At 42.5% G+C, this 18,042-nt stretch overlaps 1 protein-coding gene across 3 annotated transcripts in view; it reads left to right on the plus strand.

Moving 5' to 3' along the window:
* Positions 1-7,119: 7,119 nt before the first annotated feature.
* rab27b (RAB27B, member RAS oncogene family) overlaps positions 7,120-18,042 on the plus strand; it is a 77,346-nt gene continuing 66,423 nt past the window's right edge. For 2 of the 3 annotated variants that reach the window (XM_069923929.1, XM_069923930.1), the window contains exon 1: positions 7,121-7,342. The gene's annotated coding sequence lies outside the window, so the exon portion shown is untranslated. Of the gene's footprint in view, positions 7,343-18,042 lie in introns of all 3 variants that reach the window. The other variant, XM_069923928.1, reaches the window with a different exon arrangement.

The raw sequence follows: 18,042 nt of genomic DNA on the forward strand, positions 1-18,042 counted from the left end.
GCAGGATCAGACCACCCTTTTCTAGTAGCCTCTGTCTGACATAGCCAGAGCTGAGCCTGGCCACGCACATGCCCCAGTTAGGCCTTCGAGACTTCTCGGTAGTCACGGGAGTATAGGAAACTGAAGGGCAACACAAGAGAGGTTTAAAAATCATAAAAGACATTAATAGGATGGTCAGTCAGAATCTTTTCCCCAGGATAAAATATTCAAGATATAAGATTCTTTTATTGTCATGTAATAAAACAGAAAATGTAATATTACATGAAATTGCTTTTAGTCACAATTAGCATTGCCTGGTGCCCATTACAGTAAGAGAAAGAGAAGCAAAAGAGAGTCTGTGGATTCGCCTCAAGTACTCCCCCCAGCCCCTACAACCACACAGATTCCTGTCCAATCGATTGGCAACCTAAGCTCTAGATCCAAGCCTCTGATACAATTTGAAATGCCTTCAGTGTCCGAGACCCTTCAGGAGCTCTTCTTGCCCTCAGCACACTCTTGGATCCTGATTTCTGTACTTGGTTCCCATGAGCCAGTCTCCAGCAGCCTGTGTGAGTCCTTTGACTACAAATCACCAACAGCCTGCAGCCCATGTGGGTCCCTCAGCTGCTGAGTCCATAGCTGATCTGCTGCCATGGTCAACATCTTGAAGGGTTGTCTACTATGCCTCTACATCTCAACAGGGGATGGGGGTGGTGTTCTCCCCATTTCTGTGGCCCTGTGCTGGTCTGCTCCTCCCCCAGAGTCTGCAACCCCTGCAAGGTATTATGAACTCAGGATTTTAGGCCAGACAGTCCAGCTGTCCTTCATCTGTGGTGTCCTGGGGTCCATAGGCCATGCACGGCCATATTTCTTCTTGTGTGCATGTGCTAGTGCCAGCTGGTGCATGCGCAATAGATTGGAGTACCAGGGCCACTAGCATCACTTCTGTCAGAGGGAGGGGGAAATTATACTAGTGACTCAAGGCCCCAGTACTCCAATCCATTGTGCATACACCAGGTGGCGCTAGAGCGTGCACGCAAGAGGAAACATGGCCGAGCATGTCCTACAGACCCCGGGATTCTGCATTTAACAAGGTAAGTGCCTCTCCCACCATCCACCCTGCCCCTCGTGAGCGAGATTTTGAGTGGCAAATTGCGTGCCTCCCCCTCCCCAGTTACCCTAATGCCCCCCAAATACGACTTGTTCTGTTGCTGACCCTGGCTGCCATCATCTTGGACATTGGCCCTGCTGTTGCAGGATTTTAAATAAAAACACTGCTGACTCCTTTAACAGGCCATTGAAAGCCTGTATGGCGCCATCTGTATTAGGACCAGGAGGTTCAGCCCTCTGGAGGAGTGCTGTATCTCCGCTCCCCGATCTGCCCAAGTCCACACCAGTGACAGCGCTGTTTAAGGTGAGGAAGAGCAAATTTACACAGAGAGTGGTGTGTGCCTGAAATACACTTGCTGGAGGAATGGTGGAAGCAGAAACAATAGTGGTATTTAATCGGCCAAGATGGACACATAAATATGAAGGGGGCCAGCAAGTTTGATTTGGGCATCATGTTCCTTACAGAAACTTCAATTGAAGGGCCTATTCCTGTGGTTTATTGTTCTATGTTCTCTGTACTTCTTCATATTCTAAGTATTTAACGTTAAATTAGAAGTTGTGCTAAATATTATATTAAATTGCATATCCTTTCTCCATTCTGGTCTGGAGAGTGCTTCTCCCCATTAGCTGAGTTTAAATAAAGACTAATTTTACATTTATTCATTATGACCTGGATGTGATGATATGTAACACTTTACTGGGGTTCAGTGGCTTCACTAACATTGAAAAAAGATAGGAATTTTAATGAAAGGTAATCAATCATTAACTCTATGTTCCCCTGCACCGATGCTGTCTAAAATGTAAAATAGTTATAATATTTTCTATTTTAAATTCAAATAGAAGTTTGACTTTGTTAGAAAACTGTTAGATTAACATTAATAACCTTACCACTCTATAAATATCTTTTAGGAAGGAATCAGGGAAACCTGGTCAAAATGTCACATCAAGCTTGAATCATGATGCTCTCAAACTCCTCTGCACCTTTACAAGTGATTTATTGAGTCAACCGTTTGAATGAAATGACTCAAACAGACTGTGCTGGCTCAAGAAGGAAATAATTGGTAACGATGTGATGATAATTGAGGCACAGTGAGAAGACATGCATCACAGGTCATTATTTTAGAACAAGCAAACATGTACAGGAGGAAATGACAAACTGCTGAAGGAACTGGGGAAAGGAGTTATCAACATTTCAGGTTGAGGACTGCGTCAGTACTCAGAGTGGAAACAGGGGCCAGTAGTGGATAGGTTGTCTGAGGAGAGATGAAGGATGATGGGTGGATGGATCCAGATTGTGGAGGGAGCGTGGTGGAGTGAGGAGAGAGTGGCAGGTGGAAGCAGACAAGGCCAAAAAGTAGCCTGCTGCTTTCACAGATTATGCTGTTTGTTTATGCAGTAATCCTGATTAAAAAAATAAAGGATGGATTACAGTTTAAGGGATGGTTTTTATTTAATTTAATTAATGGTTTCTACCCTGTAAATCCTGGTTCTAGCTGCTTTTACCCTTTTATGATGACCATTTTCCCTGATCATCTACCAAGAAGGTGGATGGCATGGTTAATGTAGCAGGTAGCTCAACACTATTGCAGTGCCAGCAACTGGGGTTCGAACATGGCGCTGTCTGTAAGGAGTTTGTATGTTCTCGTGTCTGTTTGGGTTTCCTGTGGGTACACTGGTTTCCTCCCATTGCTCAAAAAAGTAGCAGGGGTTGTAAGTCAATTGAGTGTAATTGGACGGCACAGGCTCGTGGGCCAAAAGCGCCTGTCAATATGCTACATGTGTAGATTCAATTTTTTTAAAAATTAAAATGAAGAGACACGTAGTATTAAAGTTCTGCCATTGTAAAAATTGCCTTCAATTTTATGTTGGGTAAACACTTCCTGCTTGTCATGAATACTTTGTCCCTTTGAGAACTTTCTTCACATTTAAAATATAAAGATTGGCTTAGAATTGATTTTGTGGCCTTCAAAGCTGACAATGTTTTATAATGTAGCTATAGAAACTCAGGAGTGACTCAAGGATGGGAATTGTAGGTTTTTCATAAAATTTTGAGATACAACATGTTAACAGGCCCTAACAGTTCATGAGTCCGTGCTTCCCAAATACACCAATTAACCTACAATCTCCATATGCTTTTGAAGGCTGGGAGATAACAGAAGCACACAGTGGAAATCCATGTGATCATGGGGAGAATATACAAACTCCTTATAGAAGGTGTCAGATATGAAGCTAGGTTGGTGGTTCTGTAACCGTGTTGTGCTGACCTCAATGCTAACCATATCTCCCTTATATTAAACTATAAAGCCATGAGACATAGGCCCAGAAATAGTCTGTTCAGCCCATCGAGTCTGCCCCACTATTTAATCATGAGCTGATCCATTTTCCCACTCAGCCCGGCCTTCTCCCCATAACCTTTGATGCCTTGTGTGATCAAAAACCTATCTATCTCTGCCTTCAATACACCGAAAGATCTTGGATCCACAACTAGCTGTGGCAATACATTTCAAATTTGCCACCCTCTGGCTAAAGAAATACATCCGCATTTCCGTTCCAAGCAGATGCCCTTCAATCCTGAATTTGTGCCCTCTTGTCCGATAGAATCCTACAATAGGAAACAACCTTTCTACATCTACTCTGTCTACATCTTTCAACATTTGAAATGTTTCAATTAGATCCTCCCTCATTCCTATAAATTCAAACGAGAACATGCCAAGACCTGTCAGACACTCCTCGTATAATAATATTTTCATTCCCAGAATCATCCTTGTGAACCAGCTCTGAAACCTTTCTAACATCAGCACATCTTTTCTTAAATGAAGAGCCCAAAACTGCTCACAATACTCCAACTGAGGTCTCACCAGTGCCTTATAAAGCCTCAACATCACATCCCTGGTCATGTTCTATTCCTTTTAAAATGAATACCAGCATTGCATTTGCATTCTTCACTACAGACTCAACATATAAATTTACCTTCAGGCTCCTGATGCATCAATTCTTAATTGGTCTACTCATTGTCCATCCAGTTATAATAGTTTGCAATTATTGTTTAGAATTTTGTCTCTATTTCAGAGTGGGCACCAAAGTAGTCATCCTTGGCTGGTACTGCATTATGTACTGGATATGTATAATCACATAGGTTTATAGAACATAAATTTATTGGGTTCTATCTCCAAAATTCTCCACTGTAGGGTGGCATGGTTGCCATAGTGGTTAGCACAACACTATTACAGCACCACCAATCAAGACCAGCATTCGAATAGCGCGCTGGCTGTAAGGAGTTTGTACTGTTACAGGCTAGGTTAATAAAATTATGATAAAATATATCTTAAAGGGGGTAAGATTGTGAGGTTTAGTTGTTAGGCTACATTTCACAAACAAACATCTCATTTGCTGTACAAGAGCTATGCAAGGGTACACTTTGTGTCGACATTTGGCTTTGCAGAGTCAATGGGAGGTGCTTCTGAGAGTTTCACAAGTAGATGTTAATGGACCAGCATGTTTGAATAGTCTCCAGGCTCAAGAACTGAGAACTCTTTTGCTTTTAAACTGGTTGCAGTTTTAAATGTCTGGTTGAAGTTTGTTGTCCTAAGAGGGGCCACGTGGTTTTGCAAACAGGGAGAAAACATCCATTGTTTGGGAGTGTATTCTGCAACAGTTTGTGTGATGGCTTCAAATTGGCAGACCTGCTGCAAGACCCCATTTCAAGATGGGTTTTGAGTTCTGATTTCAGCCTATTCTATTCGGTAATCAATTGAGAAGCTGTGGCTGGTTATTGTGTTTCTCCTAAAATAGGGGAAAAGGATAACTCTTTGTGGCAACAAATATCTCTCTAAAACCTACAAAGACCTTCATGAGTGGTAAAAACTTAAGTTAAAGCACCAGAGCCTGGTGAAGATCATAAATGTTAAATTCTGTGCATAGTGTGGAAGATTGTCTGATACCAGTGAACTTGGAGGAGTGAAAAGTGAATGATTGGACAGTGAAAAGGAACTTTCCTGAACAGATAAACATTATATACACATGCGCTTAGAATTAGAAGGGCGCTGAGTTAGATTAAGTTGAGTAAAGTTATTAATAATAATTTAAATATTGATCTCATTATTATGTGCTAAGAAAATAAAACCAGAATGGTTGGTGTGCTGTGAAGCGAACAAAAGAAAAAAACCACACAGAAGCTGTAAGTTGAACCAATCAACTGATATTACTGGAAATATTCGAGAGCTTATCAGCACCACTCCCAAGATCCTTTGTTTCCTCCCCCCCCCCCGCTCCCCCCCCCACCCCACCCTCTGGACCATTGTGATGTCAGCCCAGTGTGAGCCTGCACCTCCACGTCCTGGTTCACTTGTGGATCAATCTGGCCCACTACATCCATTTTGTTTAAGTAGCCATTGTCTTGGTGAATTTCTGTTGCTACTGGCTTCTGAGTCCTTTGGGCTAGTAACAGTACATTCTCCTCATGCCTGCATGGGTTTTTTCCAGGTGGTCTGATTTTCTCCCAGCATTCAAAATTGAACTGGGAGTTGTAGGTCAAATGGGTGTAATTGAGCGGCATGGGCTCGTAGATTGAAAGGGCCTGTTACCATGCTGTATGCCTAAATTTAAGAAAAAAACTAAGAATATTTTTCTATATACTAAACTTGATGATATTGCAATGCGAACAGAAAATGCCAGAAACATTCAGCAAATTAGGCAGTAGCTATGAAAAGAGAAACAAGGTAAATGGTTCAGGTCAGAGACCCTTAGAGAAATTAATTTCAGAGGCATGCAATGTGTGAGCCCCATTTATGCGGGACGTTTAGCACCATTGACTGAGGGTACATGTTAGATTCGGGATTTTAACATGTTTGATCCATGGGCAATTGATAGGATGCACTGCGTCAATCAACTATGGTTTCCTTGACCACACTATCCCCCAGGACAAGAAAAGCAGAGGTATGGGATGCCATCACTCAACAACGTATTTGCAGTCTTTTCTCTTCGGCTTGGCTTCGTGGACGAAGATTTATGGAGGGGGTAAATGTCCACGTCAGCTGCAGGCTCGTTTGTGGTTGACAAGTCCGATGCGGGACAGGCAGACACGGTTGCAGCAGTTGCAGGGGAAAATTGGTGGGTTGGGGTTGGGTGTTGGGTTTTTCCTCCTTTGTCTTTTGTCAGTGAGGTGGGCTCTGCGGTCTTCTTCAAAGGAGGTTGCTGCCCGCCAAACTGTGAGGCGCCAAGATGCACGGTTTGAGGCGATATCAGCCCACCGGCGGTGGTCAATGTGGCAGGCACCAAGAGATTTCTTTAGGCAGTCCTTGTACCTCTTCTTTGGTGCACCTCTGACGCGATGGCCAGTGGAGAGCTCGCCATATAACATGATCTTGGGAAGGCGATGGTCCTCCATTCTGGATACGTGACCTACCCAGTGCAGTTGGATCTTCAGCAGCGTGGATTCGATGCTGTCGGCCTCTGCCATCTCGAGTACTTCGATGTTGGGGATGAAGTCGCTCCAATGAATGTTGAGGATGGAGCGGAGACAACGCTGGTGGAAGCGTTCTAGGAGCCGTAGGTGATGCCGGTAGAGGACTTTATCAGACAATCGATGTGCAAGATGTTGGCCATTGATGAACATGTACTAAAAATGAATTAAAAAAGAATGTTGAGGAATTATAGTTGATTCATTTCAAAGATTGATTCAAAGTAAGATGTACAGTGAGACTAAAAACAGTTGTTAAAAATTGGAATGGAAACTGTTGCCTGTGTGCATTTCCAAATACCTGTGTGGTAAAACACGCCAAGATCTTGAAATTAATAGTTTAATCAAGACAAGTTATTGAGACTCAGGTTCAGATATTCATAGTTTATCTTTATCCAGTGAGATGGTGTTTTAAAAACTGGATGTGGTTAAAAGTAATTTCCTAGTGCTGAGTGTACATGGTTTTGTTGGGGACTTAATGTTGTGAAATCAAGCAAATGCCGAATGATGAAATGTCCCAGTTTGTACTTAGAATATCTTCCTCTGCTTTGAAACAGAACGAGAAGGTGATAAGATCACTTGCGGCAAACTGGAGTTTCCTGTATGTAACTGTTATTGCGAAGAAGTAGATGCCTTGCAGTTGATTGGAAATCTAGTGGGGCCATACCATGGCCCTCTGCCTTTCTTAAATGTTTCATATTTCATCAATCTTGAATGAATGCTCAACATGATGTTTATCCGGTCTCAGTAAAAACTACATTTGGATGTTGACAATCAATTACACATCTGGTGACAGTAAGTTATATATCAAGTGTTTATGCGTTTCTTTCTGCAATTTTGTAAATTGCAGGAAAAAACTTCGACTGTTGTCTGAGGTCAAATTGTTCAGCAAGTGTGAGAGTTCTGTGCTCAACTGTAAAGCTCTTAATTGGTTTAATTTTATTTACCAATCTATTTCCAAACAAGTTTTCAGAACCTTATTCATGGCTGTTTTGAGTGCTGTGCGCCAATCCAAGATTCGACTTTTCTTGCTTCTCTTCATGTTAGCCAAGCATTTTCTTGCTGACGGTAGTTGTTAGGGGAATCTAGAGTTCTAGAGCACTGCATTTATTGTCTGTCCCCTTCTAACTCCATCTTGCTTCATCAGTTCAATACAACTGACTGGGTCAGGAGATCACTTCATAGGGTAGTTATGGGTTATTGATTTGACCCAGCATCAAGTGACATTTTGTTCGGGTGGCATGGTTGGCGTAGCAGTTAGCACAATGCTAAAGCACATTAATAAACCAGTTTGGTTCACTTTAATTAGTTATTTCCTGTTAATTGGGAAGTAAAACAAAAATCGTTCTGCAGGATATGAATATTTCGGAGAGAGGGGAATTGTTGAACCTTTTGAATTCTGAATACTATATCTCTTGGATGGGATCAAGGGTGCATTGTGGGAGAGTGAGAAGCCAGATGTTGTGGTCCATGTGTAGGAAGGATGATGAGGTCCTGCAAGGGAGTTAGGTATTAAGATAAAGGAAAGGACCACCAGGTTGTGATCTTAGCTTTGCTACCATGCCACGCACTAGCAAGGCCAGAAATAGGAGGATAATATGACTTAATATGTGGCAAAGAAGATGGTACAGGAGGGAGGGCTTCAGATGCTTACACCATTGGCCTCTCTTCCACAGAAGGTGGGACCTTTAGAGGCAAGATGGTTTGCATCTGAACTAGAAGGGGACCAATATCCTTATGGGAAGGCTTGTACATAGTGCTGCTCCAGAGAGGCTTTAAGTTAGAATTGCAGGGGGGTGGGGACCAGAGCAGATAGTGGAGTGCTTGTAGAAAAATATGTTGTTAAGCCTACAGAGAAATTCAGAAAGAAGAAGGTTGATCAAGGTAAGAATAATGTTCAGACACATCTATTGCAATACACAAAGTATTGTAGGAAAGGAAGATGAGCAAAGAGCATGGATTGCCATATGGAATTATGACACAGTGGCTATTAGTGAGACTTGAATGCAGGAGGGGAAGGACTAATAGCTCAATGTTCTGGGATTCCATTATTTTAAAGGTGATAAACAGAAAGGGATGAAAGGGGGAGTGGCGGTATTGCTAGTCAGGTAAAATGTCACAGCAGGATTGACATGAGGGCTCATCTAATGTGGCTAAATGGGTGAAATGGAAGAATCAAACAGTGGGAATTGGAGAGCAATATTTGGAGAGAGATAGCAGGCAGTTGCAAGAAACATAAGGATGTGATATATGATTTTAACTTTCCACATATTGACTGGGACTCCCATATGTAAAAGGTTTGGATGGGTTAGTTTGAAAAATCTGTTCTGGAATATTTCCTTTATCAATATATCAAGGTCACAACTAGGGAGAGTACGATACTAGATCTCCTATTAGGGAACATGACAGGGCAGGGAAGAAAAGTATGTGTGAGAACACTTTGGAACTAGTGATCACAATACCATTTGTATCAATATAACTATGGAAAATGATATATCTGGTCCTCAGGTTGTGATTTTAAATTGGAGAAATAACCATTTTGATGGAATCAGAAAGGATCTGGTAACTGTAGATTGGATAGGATGTTTTCTGGCAAAGGTGTGCTTGGTAAGGTGGAAGGTTTGAGGATACAAAGTGTGTCTGTTCCTGTAAGAATGAAAGACTAACAGGTACAGGGAACTTTGGTTTTCAGGAGATATTGAGATCCTGAAGAAGAAGGTGGTGCATAGTAGATATAGGTAACAATGAACAAATGGAGATACTTGAGGAGAATAAGAAAAGTAATAAAATACTTAAGAATGAAATCAGGGTGAGCTGTGGCTAAAAGGTGGCATGATTTAGCTTTGGTAGAATAGCTGAATGAAATCCCAAAGGTTTCTGCAGATAAGAGCTAAAGGATAGCAAGTGTCAAAATTGATCCTCTAGAAGACCAGAGTGGTCACCTGTATATGGAGCCAAAAGAGATGTGGGGAAATCTTACACTAATATTTTGCATCTGTATTTGTTCAGGAGATGGACACTGAGTCTATAGGCAAAGCAGGAGTGAGTTCATTAATTCTATACCGATGTTTGTTGTCTTGAGGCAAATAAGGGTAGATAATCCCCACAGCCAAACAAGATATTCCCTCTGACATTGAGAGAGGCTAGTACAGAAATTTCAGGGACCCTAGCATCCTTGGCCATAGGTGAGGTGGCAGTTGATCGGAGGAGAGTAAGTTTTGTTCTACTGTTAAGAAAGGTTCTGAAAATAATCTGGTAAGTTATAGGCCTGTGTAATTGACTGCACGTAAAAATGCTCGGATTGATGTGATTAGGGATAGACAACATGGCTTTGTCCATGAAAGATCATATTTAAACAATTTTATAGTTTCACAAGGAGATTACCAGAAAAGTTGATGAAGGAAAGGCCATGGATGTTGTCTACATGGACTTCTTAATGCCTTTGTCAAGGTCCTGCATGAGAAGTTAGGCAAGAAGGTTCAGTTACTCAGTATTCAGGATGAGATTATGTATTGGCTTTGTGGGACATGCTGAAGCGAGGTAGTAGATGATTGCCTCTCTAACTGAAGGTTAGAGACTCAGGGATGGGTGCTGAGTCCATTGTTTTTTTTTGTCATCTATATCAGTGATCTAGATGATAATGTGGTAAATGGATTAGCAAATTTACAGAGTAGATGCATAATTCTTTGGAAGAGGTGCCATAGTTAGATAGTGTTGTGATGAGAGCTTTTGGCACATTGACATTCATAAGTCAAAGTATTTAGCCACAGGAGATGGGATATTATGTTGAAATTGTATAAATGTGAGGCCACATTTGGAGTATTGTGTGCAGTTCTGGTCACCTGCTTGACTGGAAAAAATATCATTAATATTAAAGGAGTGGAGAGAAAATTTACAATGATGTAGCCAGGACTTGAGCTGAATCCTAGGTAAAGTCCTTATTTCCTGGAGCACCAGAGAAAGAGGGGAATTTGATGGATGTATACAAAAATTATAAGGAGCATAGATGGAGTAAATCCAAGCTGGCCTTTTCCACTGCGGTTGGGTGAGACAACAGCTGAAGAATGTGGGTTCAGGGTGAAATGTGAAATGTTTTAGGGGAACATTGGGGGAACCTCTACTTTCAGAAGTGAAGAAAGCATGAAACAAGCTGCCAGCTGAAATGGTGGATGTGAATACATTGTTGACATTTAAGAGAAATTTGGATTGGTACATGGATGAAAAGGGTTTGGGGGTCAATGCAGTATAATAGTCTGGCATTATCTAGACGGGCTAAAGGGCCTGTTTCTGTGCCGTAGTATTTTATGGTTCTCTGCTTCTACATTCCTGTATCACTTTAGGCAATGGAGGTCATGGGTTTCAAAGATAGCCTCAAGAATATTCTAGCATTGCTTCAGCTTATATTATCTCAAAATATTTTAACTGTCAGACAAGCATGTTGGTCTGAGAGATGAATGGCTAAATTTATTCCTAAAAATTGGCTACATCACACTCAAGATTCAAATGATTGTCATGTAATTTAAAAAGTGTCATATAACACTAAAGTGCTTTTTGTCTGCAGTAAGACAGACAGATTCGCCATTGGCAGATCCATAGTTATCGAGTGTCCGTGCATTTGCCTTCAGTGCTCCCGCAACCTCCGCAGGCACATAGAGCCCAGTCCAAACCATCAGCAACCCGAGCTCCAGATCTGAAACGCCGACATGATCAGGAACCCTTCTGCACCCTCTCACATCCTGGTTCCAATACTTGGTACCCCTTCATCAAGTCTCCAGCAGACCACAGCCTGGTGTGAGTCCCTTGACCAGAATGTCCAGCAGCCCATAGCCTGCCTGGATTCCTCTCCTTGAGTGACCAACAGCCTATGTGTTCCTCAACCACAGAACCCTTCACTTTTGAGCCGAATGGTCACCGTCTCATGGGTCATCTCCTTTTCTTCTCCTACTCAGACATGGGGGGGTGGGGTATCTCCCTGTTTTCTGGTGCCTTGCACCAGTCCTCTGCTTTCCCTGAGTCTGCAACCCCTCATGGCTGCTGCCGATCAGAGGTGCCGCCATCTTGAGTGCAGACCCCATGGTCACAGGATATTTAAATATAACCACCTTTGGCTACTTTAACAGACCGTTTAAAGCCTGTGTGGAGCTGACAACAGTCGGACTGGGCAAATGGACCCCATGGGACCACTGCGACTCTGCTCCCCACCCTCCATAGGTCCGCACCAGCGACAGTGCTGCAATCACAGCAGCTCCAGCAGTACCGTCCTTTTCTCAGCTGGGTTGCAAAGCCAAGCACCTCTCAGAGGATATTAAATTCTGGCTTAGTCTTTTGGAGAAAGTGAGGCAAAAATATTGAAGAAAGTCAACAATACAAGAAAACAATTCCAAGGCTGAAACCTACACATTGTTGAGAAATTTTATTTAATATTAAAATCTTGCTGAGGAAATCTGATGGTGGATAAAGCAATTTCAGAGCATTTTGAGTCAGGTCCAGGAGTGGAAGCAGGTTTTGCAGATACTAATGAATCTATTAACGAGTTTTGAGCAAGATTTACACTTGATGAATTAACATTTGTATGTAAGGGGCAGATTTCCACTGAAACTTGTCACTCACACGGAACTTCTGCAGAAGCATAAAGCTGAGCAGGACCCATGCAATCTCAATGCAGTCAAAAACTTTTGAATTTTTTTGAACTACTTGTGATATCAGAGGGCAATGGAGGCTCAGTGACTTAGTATCGTCAAGATAGAGATCGACGGTTTTTTTAGATATCAAAGCAATTGGGTTTATGGGACTAGTGTAAGCAAATAGTACTGAGGTTCATGAAAAGCTACGATTTTATTGATTGGAGGCAACTAACCTACTCCTATTTGTTATGCAATTTAAAAAATATATAATAACATGAAATAATTTAGCCACACTCAACTTTAGATTCATAGAGCAATACAGCCATCGCTGTTTGAACGCAGCTATCGAGTGGGCTGCTTGAGACGTCAGCAGCCTGTTCCCATAGGTTTCTGCAAAATGGGCTCTGCCAGCCAATCGCCGGTGACAGATCACTAAAGGGCAAATCGGCGCCCAAGGCTGCACAAACCACACCCATCAACGACACTGCAGCAAAACGTGCTGATCCAACTAATCGCCATCAGCAGGTCAAAGGGGCACGGGTGACGCCCGTCGGTCACATGGAAGCCAGGGTCTGCATGATCATATAAAAGAGAGCACTGCACTCCTTGTGTGTGCCTTATTTCTGACCTAGAACCTCGAGGCACGCTACAACAGCAGGGAAAAAAGCCAATCAACCAACTCATCCGTACCAACTGAGACACATACCTAAACTAATCCCATTTACCTGTATTTGGCCCATAATCCTCTAAACCTTTCCTATTCATGTTCAAATCTTTGTTAAGCATTACAATTTTACCCTCCTCTACTACCTCCTCTGGCCGCTTGTTTTATTTGCCCACCACCTTCTGTGTGAAAACATTCCTCAGATCCCCTTTATGTCTTTCCCTTCATACAGTAAATATATTGTTCTCCTTCTGGTTGCAGACACCAGACACCACTACTCTGGGAAAAAGGCTGTGACAATCTACCTTTTTTATACCCATCATAATTTTATAGCCCCTCCACAACTCCCTCTTGCACTCATCCCTCTCCACGAATCGTACCCCCCTTCGGTCTCCTACGTCCCAGGCAAAACAGATCTATCCATTCTCTCTTTATAACTCAGAATCTTTCATCAAGGCACTAAATGAATCTTTCCTTAGATCCAAGCCACACCCTCATGAGTTTTCCCATAGATCTTCCTGTAGGTTATGATTCCATTCAAAGGGTCAATATCCATTTACCTGCCAGACCTTGTGTACAGCTAAGCACATTGTTCCGCTCCCCGCCACGTCCTTTCTCACTGCTTAGCTCAAATGGATTTCCAACAGCAGTATGGAATATTAAGTAGAGTGACCTCTGACCAATGCATTAGTCTCTCAGGGAAGGAGCTAGTATGAGAATTACTTTGCTTTACAGGACCCATTTCAGGGCTCTTGATCAGAGGAAAAGTGTGGAAGCAATAGGAATGCAGCAGCATAAACCCACAAGGATAAGAATTCTTTTTCTATCTACATTTAAAAGTGAGCTGTGAATCAATCGTCACACTCTGAATTAGAAGGCTCATGACCAGCCATGAGTGCCTTGAATCCCAGAGAAGAACAAAGACCTAACATACCCTTGCAGCTCTGAGGAATTGCTATTTTTCAAATGAAGCCACAAACTGAGGCCCTCGGAGAAAATGGGAAACACCACATTTCACTGTGATCAATATTTTCTCTTAGCTATCATCATTGAACAACTTGTTGATGCACACGATCAACGACTCCAAAGACTGAGTGAGGAACGAGAGGCTTTAATACATATTAGATGGTAGCTGGCCCAAATCCATGTGCTCGAATGAATGGAAGGGGGTAGGGAGATTCAGTCACTGACATACGGAGCAGTATATATATATATATATATATATATATATATATGTATAATATATACACACACACATCACCACACCTTTTATCTCAGAATTTGCTTGGACTAGCTTATCGCTCATGCTCATTTCTGATTAACTGCCCAAACTTGCTCAGATCTTGAGCAGATATTTCATGTCATATCTTCTTCAAGGAAAAGGCTCTGACATTCACAACAGGGTTTTCTGAACTAAAACCCCCAAGTTGCCTTGCCGTGTGGTTATGCCTTTCTCTGAAGAGTCTGACACTAACAACTATTCAACAAATGTAAGATAATACATTACAGACTATAAAGAAAAAGTATTGAATAAACCAAAAATTAATGACATGACAAAAAAATTTAAAAATATATAAAGCATTTATGTTAACAACTATAAAAAAAGTAACTTACTTGCAACCCAGTTAAACAAGAAAGTCTGCAGACATTATAGCTATTGTGCAAAACACTAGAGTGTTGGAGAAATTGAGCAGGCCATGCATTGACTATTGGAAGCAAATGATTCAGGCCTGAGCCCTTCATTAAGGTATGAGCAAAAAGCAGGCAGGTGCATGAATAAAAAGGTGGGGGTGGAAAAGGAGAGGAGAGGAGGGAGGTAGGTGCAGGGGCAGGAGCACAGGCCACAGGCAAGAGGACCTAGGTGGATGTAGGTAGGGGGGGAAAAGTGAAAAGATGTTGAGAAGGAGTAGAGGAAGGGGATACCTCTTTGAATGGAAGGAAGGGATGGAAAGCTGGAGGCAAGAGGACAGAGGAGATGAATAGTGAGGGGGGGGGGTGTTGGGAGAGAGCAAACAGTATCTGGAGATGTCATTGTTAATGTTGTCTGGTTGGAGAGGGTCCAGATAGAATATTAGGTTTTTTTCCTCCAATGTGGGGGTAGTCTGGTTTGTCAGTGTATGAGGCTATGGACCGATTTGTTGCTGTAGGAATGGAGTTTGGAATTAAAATGGTTGACTATTTGGAGGTCCCCATTACTGCAGCAGACAGAGTCAAGGTGCTCAATGCAACAGTCTCCCAGATGTAGAAGAGACCACAACGGGGGCACCAGCTGTAGTAGATGCAGATTCACGTGGTGTTGCTTCACATGGAAGGACTGTTTGGGGCCCCCAAATGGTGGTTTTGAGGAGGTGTGGGAAGGTAGGGAAGCATTTCTCATGGACTGAGGGGTAGGTACCAAAGGGGCAATTAGTGGATGAGTGAGTCCTGGAGGGTGAAGTCTCTGCAGAAAACGGAGAGGGGAAGATGTGCCTGGTGGTGGGATCACTTTGTATGTAGCAGAGATGTAGAGGCTGGTCAGATGGTAGGGGAGGACAAGGGGAATCCTGTTCTTGTTGCATCAAGGCTCAGAGGGAGCCAAGGGAGTTGTGTGGGAAGTAGAGGGTATGTGGGTAAGGGTTTAACTGAGTCGATGGTAGTAGAGGGGAAGATATGTTTTTGAAAGAAGGAGGATATCTCGAATGTTCTGGAATGGAAGATTTCATTCTGGGAGGTAAAAGATTTGAGAGAAATGAATGGAATCTTTACAGGGGAGAGGTACAGTTGAGGAAACTGTGGGAGCTGGTGGATTTATAGAAAATATCTGAAGAGTTTGTTTCCTGAGATGGAGTCAGAGAGATCAACAAAGGGGAGAGGGTTGCAAGAGATGAACCAAGTGAATTTGAGGTCGGCGTGAAAATTAGTAGCAGTAGATAAAAGTGATGAGCTCATCATGGGTGCCTGAAATTCATCCTTATTTCTTACAATTCTGCAATCCATATTCTGTGCAACAGGCAACTTTTGAATTGTTGTCCTTAAGGTACATGTTAAGTCAAGTTTAGAAGTGAGTACTAAAGTGCAGGATGATCAGGATTGGGATTGCAACCAGGTGACTCAGGACGAAAACATCTGAATGCAAGCCAAATGGTCTGCTCTGTGCTGTAACATCAAATCGTTACTAAATGAATGAATCCAGTAGGTTGAGCCAGTCACTATTACTTCTGGCATTATCACCGACCTCTCTGGCATCCATTAAACCCTACCTCCTCTTCTACTTCTCCTGTCGCCTTTCCCATAGCTCGGTCTTGCTGTCTCACTCTGTCTCTCTCTCTCTGTTTTTCTCGGTCTCCCTCTTTCTTTCTCTCTCTCTCTCTCTCTCTCTCTCTCTCTCTCTCTCTCTCTCTCTCTAGCCCCTTTCATGCAGTGAAAAAGCCCGAGTGTAAAGGCTGAGATTCTCCACTCTTATGTCAGGACACTTACCATCATGAAAGCACCTTGGCTGGCTCCAAGGCGCCGACTGCAATCCCTCTTGGGGAAGGATCACCAACAGAGTGCTGTGCTCCTCCACCTCACATGAATGCAATGCTGCTGTAAGCAACTTTCTAGGGGACGGGCTGATAATGTTGCGATGACACTGTCAGCCCGCAAACTATCTCCCCACTCCCTCTACGTCCCCCTCAGGGCAAGGGTGGCTGGCGGGGGCCATCTGGGCAGGGGCAGCCAGTGGGAGCTGTCAGGGAACAGCTAGTGTGGGCTGTGACAGCCCCGATAGCCTCTCTGGCTGTGTTTCCCAGCTGTGTGGGGGATTATATGTAGGGAAGACAGCCATTACTCTGTCGCGTATTTATGATATGCGGTGCCACGGCACCAATCGCCCCACCTCCATTGGCTCCAGAGGGCCCTACGAGGCGCCTTTCAACATGAATGTTTAGGGCTGCTCCATGAAAGATAAGTTTATATTTTTCCCTCTGCGCTTATAGCTGACCTCCAGGCAGAGGCTTGGCATTAAAGGGTCTTTTGTCTCTCTGACTATTTCTCTCTTCCCTCTGCCTCTTTACACAGAGCCAAAATCAATTCTCACCTCTCCTTTAATCAAATCAATTAACACCTTTTGTTGGTCTGGACTTCTCCCCCTTTCATTTTTCAGTCTTCATTCTGATGCCTTCCTGTTCTTGGCTATGCAGCGAAGAAGGGCCCAGGCCCAAAGCTTCAGTAATGTATCTTTCCCTCCTATGGATTCTGCGAGACTGGCTGTCTTCCTCCAGAATCTGTGTGTGTGTGTGTGTTTTACTACAATCACAGCATTCGCAGACTTTCGTCTCCAATGTAAATCCATTTTGATGCCACTTCTTTCCCCAGAAAATTGTAAATGTAAATTCACAATTGTACAATACAAGCTCCACTGGGGTCACGGAAATTCATCTTGACAAAATTCACAAATTATTATCCAAAAAATTTGAAATATGAAGTAAAATTCATGAAATTTGTGTTAGGAAAATTGTTTTAGTAAAATTCATGAAATTTGTGTTAGGAAAATTGTCACTTCAAATTGCATTTTTTGACTCACGTGCAGCTGATGTGGCTTCATGTCATGGAAAATCAGGATATGGTCTGTTTTCTCAGAGGAAACCACCCCACCATAATGTGAGGTTGTCTGTGCAGATATGCCTTTGCAATTACTCATTGTATTCAAAGATATTGTAAGGTTTGCTTGCAATATTTACATTAAGTCAATATGGGATCCGTTTTCATTTCCCAAGATTCCACTGGCAATGAGTTTAAGAGGTTACTTCACCCATCTCTTTCGCCATCCAATGTAAACAATACTCACAAAGACATCATGTTGTACTAATAAAATTGGTGAAACCAGTCTTACTGTGAAATGTGTTTACACATGACTGGCTACTGTAGGCTGCACTCAGTAGAGTATTGTTTATACTTCCTGGACTTTCTGGAGCTTGTACTTTTTATGACAATTTGGGCTAGCTTGACAAGAATCATGGCACATTTCAAACCAGCATTCCAGGAATTAACCTGACAATGTGGATTGTCAAATAATTTGAAAGTATTTAAGACATTTTCAAAGAATACAACTGAAAACAAAATTACATTGGTTTAGAAAATAATCAGTATTTCAGATTTCAGATTTATTGTTAGAGTACATACATGACATCACATACAACTGTGAGATTCTTTTTTTCTGTGGGCCAGGCAGAATTACCACTTATTGG

Source organism: Narcine bancroftii, chromosome 3 (assembly GCF_036971445.1).
Source record: "Narcine bancroftii isolate sNarBan1 chromosome 3, sNarBan1.hap1, whole genome shotgun sequence".
NCBI classification, from domain to species: Eukaryota; Metazoa; Chordata; class Chondrichthyes; order Torpediniformes; family Narcinidae; genus Narcine; species Narcine bancroftii.